Raw genomic sequence first — 10,102 nt, 5'->3', positions numbered from 1 at the left:
TGTATGGTGGTGCGTACCTGATGACTGACAATGTACGAGGGAACTTCTACCGGCAGGTGTGACACGTGCTCTTCAATGATGAGACCATGCAAATCGTGTCATATATCGAAGTCTGCATGATACTGATGGTTGCAATGGAGTAGTGAAACAACTAAATTAAAATAACAAAATTTATGTATGGCTAGGATTACAAATGGATTATGAAATATTTTTTATAACAATATAAGACACATTTTGTATATAAGTTATTATGTTATTATATGTTCCCGTTGCAACGCACGGGTACTCACCTAGTAAACAGTGAAAGTGTGCCACTTAAGTCCTTAATCTGCGTTTGGGTCTCATTAGCCATCCTAACGGGCTTGTACACCGGAGATCCGAGCCACCTGACAATACCGTGGATCGCTCATTTGCAAATAGGCCATCCTTCTAAATTTGGTCGTCCCGTCGTTTAAGCTCCCTATCTGGATGGAGGCGGCGATGGGCGCAGAGAGGGCTTCAAATCTTCGGCGAGTGGAGGTTTTTTGCGGAAGAGAAAAAAGGATGGCCATTGAAAGGAGGCACGTGGACGTATCCCACAAACCACCCTGTTTGGTTTAGCTTATTTGGATGTGGAGAGAATCTGAGTATCTTGAAGATTATATGCGAAGGAAGATAAAAAACCCATAGAATTTAGGATGTAGAAAGTGACGGTTTTCTACTATCTCAACGACTCAACCAACCGATTCTTTGTTCACGTTTATTTTAAACGATTTTGACTAAAGTGATTTTTAAAGAAGCGGGCTGAAAAGCTGGGTGTTTCACAGTCTGCAACAGGGTAAATGAAGGTAGGGCCGCCATTGCAGCGAGAAGGGAAAGTAACCCCCATGTATGGTGAGTTCTTCTGAACTAGTTCTCCGTTTAGGTTTGGGTTGTAAATTGGTAGGGTTGGTGTTTAGGGTAGGCAATATCAGTATGAGATTGAAATGCATCAACTTTTCATTTCATTTAGGGTTAATATCGATCGGTTTTAGTATAGTGTTGTCGTTTTGTGTTTGGTCGGTCAAAAATAGGGAAATTTGCTTTTTTCGGTCGCTTGTCGTTGCCGCTCATCAAAATACCCCGTTATTTATCGCACTCATTCAAAATAGAATACCCCGTTATTTTCCATGGATCTAATAATTTGAAATGTCACTTTTACCCTCTATATGCACATGCCTTCTGTAATATTTGGAGTTCCGATAATGACTAACTAGTCTGTACTACTTATTAAGGCGGTAAGGGGTAGGCTGCCATTCTGTGTTCTGCCATTCCTATTCTCGTACTGTCTTTCCCATTACCCCTCCCCGCACTGTCTTTCTCATTCCCCCTCCCTGCAATTTCTATTCCCACGTGCATCCCACGCCTAGCTAAAATTAAATTAAAAAAACACAAATGTGGCTCCAATGGGATTCGAACCACTACACCACATGTGTGTTTATGTTAATATTTGTTACAGTAAAAATATATACTACATCTCTCCCAAAGCCCACATGCTACCTTTGCACAATGTGTAGTAGTAGATAATTATCAACGAGATTCCTGAATTATATTTTTGGATGGAGGGAGTAGTATTTAAAAAAGAGCCTTGCATGTAATTTCTTTTGTTTGAATAATGTTTTCAACTTAAATTCTTTTTTATATGTGTGACATTTATTCTCTTAATATTTTTCCATGGCTCTGACTTGTGAGTCATTTTCATAAACCAACGCCAAAGATGAATCCATGTTTCTTACTTGGAAACCCCGAACAAACACCACTGGCAGGAGGCGCTCGCGTTGGCGTCGCTCATCGACGACGAAAAGAAGCTTGGCGACTGACAGTTCGACCTCTGGAAGCAGTACTACGTGACCGCATGCGTCGCTGTGTTCGGCAAGCTCTGGCGCAGCTGCCGCTTGGACGCGGTCCAGAGCGGCTGCACCGCGCTGTCCATCTTCAAATAGGGGGACCTCATGGTCTTCGCCAACGCCGGCGACTCTCGGGTTGTTCTGGGCACCGCATCCGACAATGACGCCATCACACCGTCTAGCTCATCATCCACCTGAAGCTCAACCTCCCATGTAAGTCACTACTGACCGGCCATGAATTCTTGTGCGCTGGACGATGGTCGTTGCTGACGTTGTGTGAGTGTCGTCGAACAAGATTTATATAGAGGAGTAGCACATCCGGTGGTGCAACGGCTAGGTGTACTACCTCGCTGATGAGCCCGGGGTGCACTTCATTTGGCAGCCCAACCAAGAGTCATCAGTACTCACCATGTCGTGTGCCTTCAATGACTACTATATCAAGGACTATGGCGTCATCTTGGCACCAGAGGTGACGCAGAGGAGGACCGACAACAATGACCACTCGCCATCGTCGGTGTAGCTTTTGTGCCGGCCTGCCTTTAATTCTCTTCGCAAACACATACACTTGCTTTTTTGTTTAAGCAAGCGTGTATGGTGGTGCGTACCTGATGACTGACAATGTACGAGTGAACTTCTACCGGCAGGTGTGACACGTGCTCTTCAATGATGAGACCATGCAAATCGTGGCATATATCGAAGTCTGCATGATACTGATGGTTGCAATGGAGTAGTGAAACAACTAAATTAAAGTAACAAAATTTATGTATGGCTAGGATTACAAATGGATTATGAAATATTTTTAATAACAATATAAGACACATTTTGTATATAAGTTATTATGTTATTATATGTTCCCGTTGCAACGCACGGGTACTCACCTAGTAAATAGTGAAAGTGTGCCACTTAAGTCCTTAATCCGCGTTTGGGTTTAATTAGCCATCCTAACGGGCTTGTACACCGGAGATCTGAGCCACCTGGACAATACCGTGGATCGCTCATTTGCAAATAGGCCATCCTTCTAAATTTGGTCGTCCTGTCGTTTAAGCTCCCTATCTGGATGGAGGCGACGATGGGCGCAGAGAGGGCTTCTAATCTTCGGCGAGTGGAGGTTTTTTGCGGAAGAGAAAAATGGATGGCCATTGAAAGGAGGCGCGTGGACGTATCCCACAAACTGCCCTGTTTGGTTTAGCTTATTTGGATGTGGAGAGAATCTGAGTATCTTGAAGGTTATATGCGGAGGAAGATAAAAAACCCATAGAATTTAGGATGTAGAAAGTGACAGTTTTCTACTATCTCAACGACTCAACCAACCGATTCTTTGTTCACGTTTATTTTAAACGATTTTGACTAAAGTGATTTTTAAAGAAGCGGGCTGAAAAGCTGGGTGTTTCACAGTCTGCAACAGGGTAAATGAAGGTAGGGCCGCCATTGCAGCGAGAAGGGGAAGTAACCCCCATGTATGGTGAGTTCTTCTAAACTAGTTCTCCGTTTAGGTTTGGGTTGTAAATTGGTAGGGTTGGTGTTTAGGGTAGGCAATATCAGTATGAGATTGAAATGCATCAACTTTTCATTTCATTTAGGGTTAATATCGATCGGTTTTAGTATAGTGTTGTCGTTTTGTGTTTGGTCGGTCAAAAATAGGGAAATTTGCTTTTTCGGTCGCTTGTCGTTGCCGCTCATCAAAATACCCCGTTATTTATCGCACTCATTCAAAATAGAATACCCCGTTATTTTCCATGGATCTAATAATTTGAAATGCCACTTTTACCCTCTATATGCACATGCCTTCTGTAATATTTGGAGTTCTGATAATGACTAACTAGTTAATCCAACCCACAACAGTAATTTACATCTTTAGCTTTGGCATGCCATTGGAATGAAGGCATGCCATTGGAATAAAATTGATGCTCGGTCTGTGACTAGAGGGGCTGAGCAATTCTGAACAGGGTGTACCACACTTTTTGATTCCGAGTAGTTGTGAACCATTGGGGGAGGTGATGAGATTCTCTCTAGATATAACATGAAAAATAGGCCGAGCTGATACAACTGGAATGAGATATTATATTTATGAAGGAAATAAAATAGTAAATGCGATTTTTTGTTTCTATGCATGCAATTCATTTTCTTTCATTGCATATTCTTTCCATCATAAATTCGTGTGCATGCAGTTGGTAACAGATTTTTACACAGTATACCGAATTGCATAATTATCTACACAGTGTAGCATATTTAGTATCAGTATATATCATAAAATGATCATTACGAGTCTAGCTGCATGGCTGTTGCAGCGATCCTAAATTTATAGAGGAAATAAAGCATTTAAAATAAAACTGTCACACATATCTTTCCTAAATTTACGCGCATGCAAGTGAACGTGTTTGACACATGCATGCATATTGCCATAATTTTTGGATTTGTATAACCGCATGCATGCGCCTGCCATGTTTTTCGGATCTGCCATAAAAATAGGATCATAATAACAATCTATTAGAGCTATCAACCTCTCACATTGGCTCGGTATATACGTGTCGGCGTTTCGAGACAGGGGGGTCCCTAAGCCGACGAGTGAGTGTGCTGCGTGCCCCAGCCCAGATGGGTCGAGCGCGTGGGCGAGCGCGAAGGGGGGAGAGGCGAGGTGGCCGGAGTCGAGCGTGAGAGAGGTGGAAGTCCCGCGGCCTTCGTGTTCGTCCCGCGCCCAGGTCAGGTGCGCTTGCAGTAGGGGGGTTACAAGCGTCCACGCGGGTGAGGGAAGCGAGCGGCCCCAAGAGAGCGCCTGTCCCGTCCTCGGTCCCGCGCGGCCAACCCTCTCTAAGAAGGCCCTGGTCCTCCCTTTTATAGTCGCAAGGAGAGGATCCAGGTGTACAATGGGGGGTGTAGCAGAGTGCTACGTGTCTAGCGGAGAGAGAGCTAGCGCCCTAGGTACATGCCAATGTGGCAGCCGGAGAGGTCTTGGCACCTTGCTGGCATGATGTCGTGGCTGTCGGAGGTGCGACGGAGCCTGGCGGAGGGACAGCTGTTGGAGCGGTCGAATCCTTGCTGACGTCGCCCTGCTTCCATAAGAGAGCTGGGGGCCGCCGTCGTCACAGAGCTTGTGGAGCGCCATCATTGCCCATCCGGCAGAGCTGGCCGGATGGGACGCCGGTCTTGTTCTCCGTGACCCGAGTCGATTCGGGGTAGGATGATGATGGCGCTTCCTGTTGACGTGGCGGGTCTGTGCCCTAGGCAGGGTGACGTGGGGGCTCCTCCGAAGCCGAGGTTGAGACTGTCCTCTGTTGCCGAGGCCGAGCCCGAGCCATGGGGTCGGGCGAGGCGGAAGTCGTTCGGCCGAGGGTAGGGCGGAGTCCGAGCCCGGGGGTCGGGCGAGGCGGAGTTTCGTCGTCTTCCGGGTCTTAGCCTGAGTCCGAGCCCTGGGGTCGGGCGGAGCGGAGTTCGCCGTCTTCCGGGTCTTAGCCCGAGTCCGAGCCCTGGGGTCGGGCGGAGCGGAGTTCGCCGTCTTCCGGGTCTTAGCCCGAGTCCGAGCCCTGGGGTCGGGCGGAGCGGAGTTCGCCGTCTTCCGGGTCTTAGCCCGAGTCCGAGCCCTGGGGTCGGGCGGAGCGGAGTTCGCCGTGGCGCCTTTGGCAAGGCCTGACTGCCTGTCAGACTCACTCTGTCGAGTGGCACCGCAGTCGGAGTGGCGCAGGTGGCGCTGTCCTTCTTTGCGTTAAATGCTCCTGCAACTTGGTCAGTCGGTGTGGCGATTTAGTCAGGGTTGCTTCTGAGCGAAGCCAAGGCCTCGGGCGAGCCGGTGATGTGTCCGCCGTAAAAAGGGGGGCCTCGGGCGAGACGGAAGTCTCTCGAGGTCGGCTGCCCTTGGCCGAGGCTAGGCTCGGGTGAAGCGTGATCGAGTCACTCGTGTGGACCGATCCCTGACTTAATCGTACCCATCAGGCCTTTGCAGCTTTATGCTGATGGGGGTTACCAGCTGAGAATTAGGCGTCTTGAGGGTACCCCTAATTATGGTCCCCGACAGTAGCCCCTGAGCCTCGAAGGGAGTGTTAGCACTCGCTTGGAGGCTTTCGTCGCACTTTTTTGCAAGGGGACCAGCCTTTCTCGGTTGCATTTCGTTCCGGTGGGTGCGCGCGAGCGCACCCGCCGGGTGTAGCCCCCGAGGCCTCGGAGGAGTGGTTACATTCCTTCGAGGTCTTAATACCTTGCGTAATGCTTCGGCTGGTCTGGTCGTTCCCTCATGCGAACTGGCCGTAGCCCGGGTGCACGGTCGGGGCCCAAGCTCTCGGGCTGGTATGTTGACGCTGTCAACGGTTCGGCCGGAGCCGGTTTTTGCGAGAGCAGCCCCCGAGCCTCTGCACAGGGCGAGAGGACGATCAGGGACAGACTCGGCTTTTTACATACGCCCCTACGTCGCCTTTCCGCAAGGAGGAGGGGGGGGGGGAGTGCGCCATGTTACCCTCGATGGGCACCGAACATGGTGTCTCCGGCGAGCTGCAAGCGGGTAATCCGAGTGGACGTCCGTGCCCCGTTCGTTGGGGGTCGGCTAGGGGCCCAGAGGCACGCCCAAAAGTACCTGCGGGTGATTTGCCGGACCCGGTCCCCTGGCGACGGGGTCCGAGGGCTCGATGCCTCCCTCCGATGGGATTCTGTTACAAGATCGTTCCCGCTGGTCTCGGAAATGTCCTAGGGTACCTCGGGAGCGCAGCCCGAGCCTCGTTTATGTATCGAACGTACCCCTGGTCATCCCTCGCTCGGTGTCTGAGGCGACTGTGAACCCTTCGGGGGCCAGCCTTCGAACCCCTGATCAGTAATGGGCGCGGAGCCCGAGTAGCCTGAGGCGGCCATGGAACCCTTCGGGGGGCTGGCCTTCGAACCCCTGACCAGTAGTGGGTGTCGGGCCCACGCGATCTGAGGCGACTGTTGAACCCTTCGGAGGGCCAGCCTTCGAACCCCTGATCAGTAGGGGGGGCTCGGAGCCCGGTTCCTTCGCGGAGAAGGATCCTTTTCGGGGTATCCCCCTTTCCCGGTCCCTGTTGCAAGAGATGGAGAAAGAGGAAAAAGGAAAAGGATACGAAATCGAACGACGTGGCGTACCTCTTTTTGACGCGGTTATTACGGCGAAGGCGAAGCGTCGCGCGCTTCTCCCGCCAGAGGCGCCGCGTGTCCCGCCGCGGAGTTAGTGCGACGGGGCGTGTAGTTGGCGGGGAGGCCGTTGCGCGTGCGCAATCCGTTCGAGGAACGGGTCACGGGTGCACCGTCTTCACGCCGTGAGAGGAGGCTCTCTTGTTGTCCCAGGATGAGACGTGAGCCTGGCTGACGACGTGACTGCTGCGCCCGCCCGCCTGCCACCGCCATTACTGCCGGCCCACTTTCGGTCGCTTTGACCGACGCGCCAGGCTAGCGCTGCCGGGTCGCCTCGAGTCGCGGCATAGGCTCCGCAACCGAAGAGGCGCGACGGTGGCACGAGTGGCGGTGCGGTTGCTTGCATGCAGCAACTGGCGCGCCGGTTGCTTGACGCGTGGGCCTGGGCTTCCAAGCTGGCGTGTCAGAAGTCGGAGAAGCGCGTCCACCTGGCGCGGTTGCACGCCGCCTGCATGGCTGCCCGCCCCTTCCGCCCGTTGGTCTGGGCAAAAGTGGGGGGTCGCTTGTAACCGCTGGGCGGTCGTGCGCACCACACGCGGCGGTTTGGCTTCTTCTGCCCTGAGCCGGTTTGCATGACATGCGGGACCCAACCCCCGAGTCGTAGGGGAGGGCCTTGGAGCGTGTTGGAGAAGACTTAGCCCGCGGCGTCTGGGGGCGCACGTAGGGAGAGTTGCCTTTAAAAGGAGGGAGACTCCTTTCAAAAGGCAACCATGTCTTCTTCCTCCCTTATGCGCCGTGTCTTTCCATCTTCCAAGCCTCCGGATGGGGGGTATCCGCTGCCTTTGTGCCTCCTCGTTGGAGGAACGCAACTCCATGGGAGTTGGTACCTCTCAGCCATCGTTCGGCTTCAAGGATTTTCATCAGCCGGCCCGGCCGCACCCCTACGCCGGCGATCACCCAGGATGGTGACCACCAGTTTCTGGGTGGGGAAGAGCAAGCCGGGCTGCGATCTTGGTCCCACCCTCAGCTTCAAGGATGTTCATCATCCTTGCTGGGGTGGGGGCCACGCTGAGCCGGCGCTCTACCTTTCGCGCGGGTCCGCGGGTCACCCTTTTCCGCGGCGTTTGGGGGTGGAGGCGCTTGCTGGCCCTGCGGATGGCGCGGACTTAGACAGCGTGGGGGCTGATCGACGGCGGGCGTCGTCACCTCCAGCGTGTCGGAGTCGTCGGCCGGGCTTCCGGCGGCCCCTCCTGCCGGAGGGCGACCGCCGCGCCGTGTGTACGGGAGGACCACCCACGATGCCGCGCGCTGTTAGGGCGGCGTTCGTGTTCTGGGGTGGTCCTGCTTTTGCACTGGGACGGCGCCCTCGCGCAGAAGCCGATGCCCCACTCGTCTGGGAGGATTTGAGTGGGGATCTGCCGGGGGGCTGGTGTCCCCTGCCGTCGGTGCCGAGGCGGAGGCGGATCGAGAAGTCCTCGTCGCCGACGGGATCACTACCACCACCCGCGCCCCGGGCCACCGTGCCGGCGTGCTTGTCCTCGCCCCTCGAGCGTCGGCGGGAGCGAGGGCAAGATCACAGCAGCGCCGGCCCACTGTCGTCGTAGTCAGAGTGGGCGGCGGCGAGCCGCCCGTCGGTCTTCTGTTGCTCCGCAGGCCTTCCCCATGGAGTGGGGTCGTTCGTACCCGCGGAGGGGGAACCGGAGTTCCGTTTGTAATGGCATCTCGAATGCCAGTGTTTTTTGTTCATTGTGGCTGTCGGGGCCTGAACATGTATGTAATTTCGGCACGGAGCCGTGTTTTTTCCTCATTTTCGAGCACTAAGTCTCGCCTGTTGATTATCTGAACCGCTTTACCAAGCATGAGTCGCTCCGTGTCAAGGTGACGAGTGAGGTATCCGTATCCCGGAGGCGTAGGAATCCCTCGGCCCGTTCGGCCTTGTTGTCTGGGGCTCCTCTAGCTTAGTTAAAGAGACCCCTCGGCCGCCCTTCGATGGACCGAGGCCAGGGGTAGCGATATCAGTATGAACAGAGGCGGAGTTGGCTCGAGAATGGGAACCTGGTTGGCCGGAGCCTAGTCGTGTTGTCCGTCAGCGGAGCCGACACCAAAGTCGATCAGCCGAGGCCTCGGGTCGGGCTGGCGCCCTTGGAAGCCGGTTGGCCGAGGCCCCAGGGGTAACCGGCTGAGCCGCCTGCTCGGGCCGGATTCCCGGAGGAGTCCCTGGAGCGCGTCGCCGTCCGAGGCTGGGTCGGACTTTGCTGAAGACGCCGTCGATGCCGAGGGTGCTACGGCTCCCTTCAGCGTGAAGACCCGAGCCTGCAGGATCAGATCGTCTTGTAGCGTGTGCCTTCTGCGGCCGCCGAGGCCAGAAAACACACCCTCGCCGTGCTTGCGAAGCTGCGTCTTTTTTCCTCTTGTTTCAAGCATCTGGACTCTCTGTCGGTAACAGGGATGTTTGTGCGAGCGAGAGTTGCTTCTCGCGGAAGGGACGAGTGAGGTATCCGTATCCCAGAGGCGTGGGAATCCCTCGGCTCGGTCGGCCTTGCCGCTTACGCGTACTTTCACCCGTCCATGAGGCCCTGTCCCCGACTTAGTCGAGAAAGCTTGAAGGACTGCTTCGGCAGGAGAGCTTCCGAACGTGAAGACTTGTTCGGTCCACGGAGTCGCTTTATCCGAGCGCGAGTTACTTATCGCAGAAGGTGATGAGTGAGGTATCCGTATCCCGGAGGCGTAGGAGTCCCTCGGCTCGGTCAGCCTTGGCTGCTTACGTGTACTCCGTCGTTTCCAGGATCCGCTTTCCGAAGTAGTCAAGAGGCACGAAAGAAATCCTGCTAAAAAGAGATCCTTTTTCGAGGAAAAAATCGACGCAGAGGGGGTCTCCCCCCTTTTAGCCCCCGAGGGAGGGTCGGGCTTTGCCGAGGCTAGGCCGACCCTTCCTTGACGACTAAACTTTGCGTAGGTGCGAGGTATATGAACAACTTGGAAACATCTTAAGGGTAGAAGCGACGTAGCTGTTTGATGTTCCAAGCGTTGCCGAAGATCTCGCCTTGACTTTTGGCCAGCTTGTATGTTCCGGGCTTCAGAACTTTGGCGATGACGAATGGCCCTTCCCAGGGGGGCGTGAGCTTGTGCCTCCCTCGGGCGTCTTGCCGCAGTCGAAGCACCAGATC

Source organism: Zea mays, chromosome 2, assembly GCF_902167145.1.
Source record: "Zea mays cultivar B73 chromosome 2, Zm-B73-REFERENCE-NAM-5.0, whole genome shotgun sequence".
NCBI lineage: Eukaryota > Viridiplantae > Streptophyta > Magnoliopsida > Poales > Poaceae > Zea > Zea mays.
The sequence above is the reverse complement of the archived record's forward strand: the minus strand, read 5'-3'. Positions refer to the sequence as shown.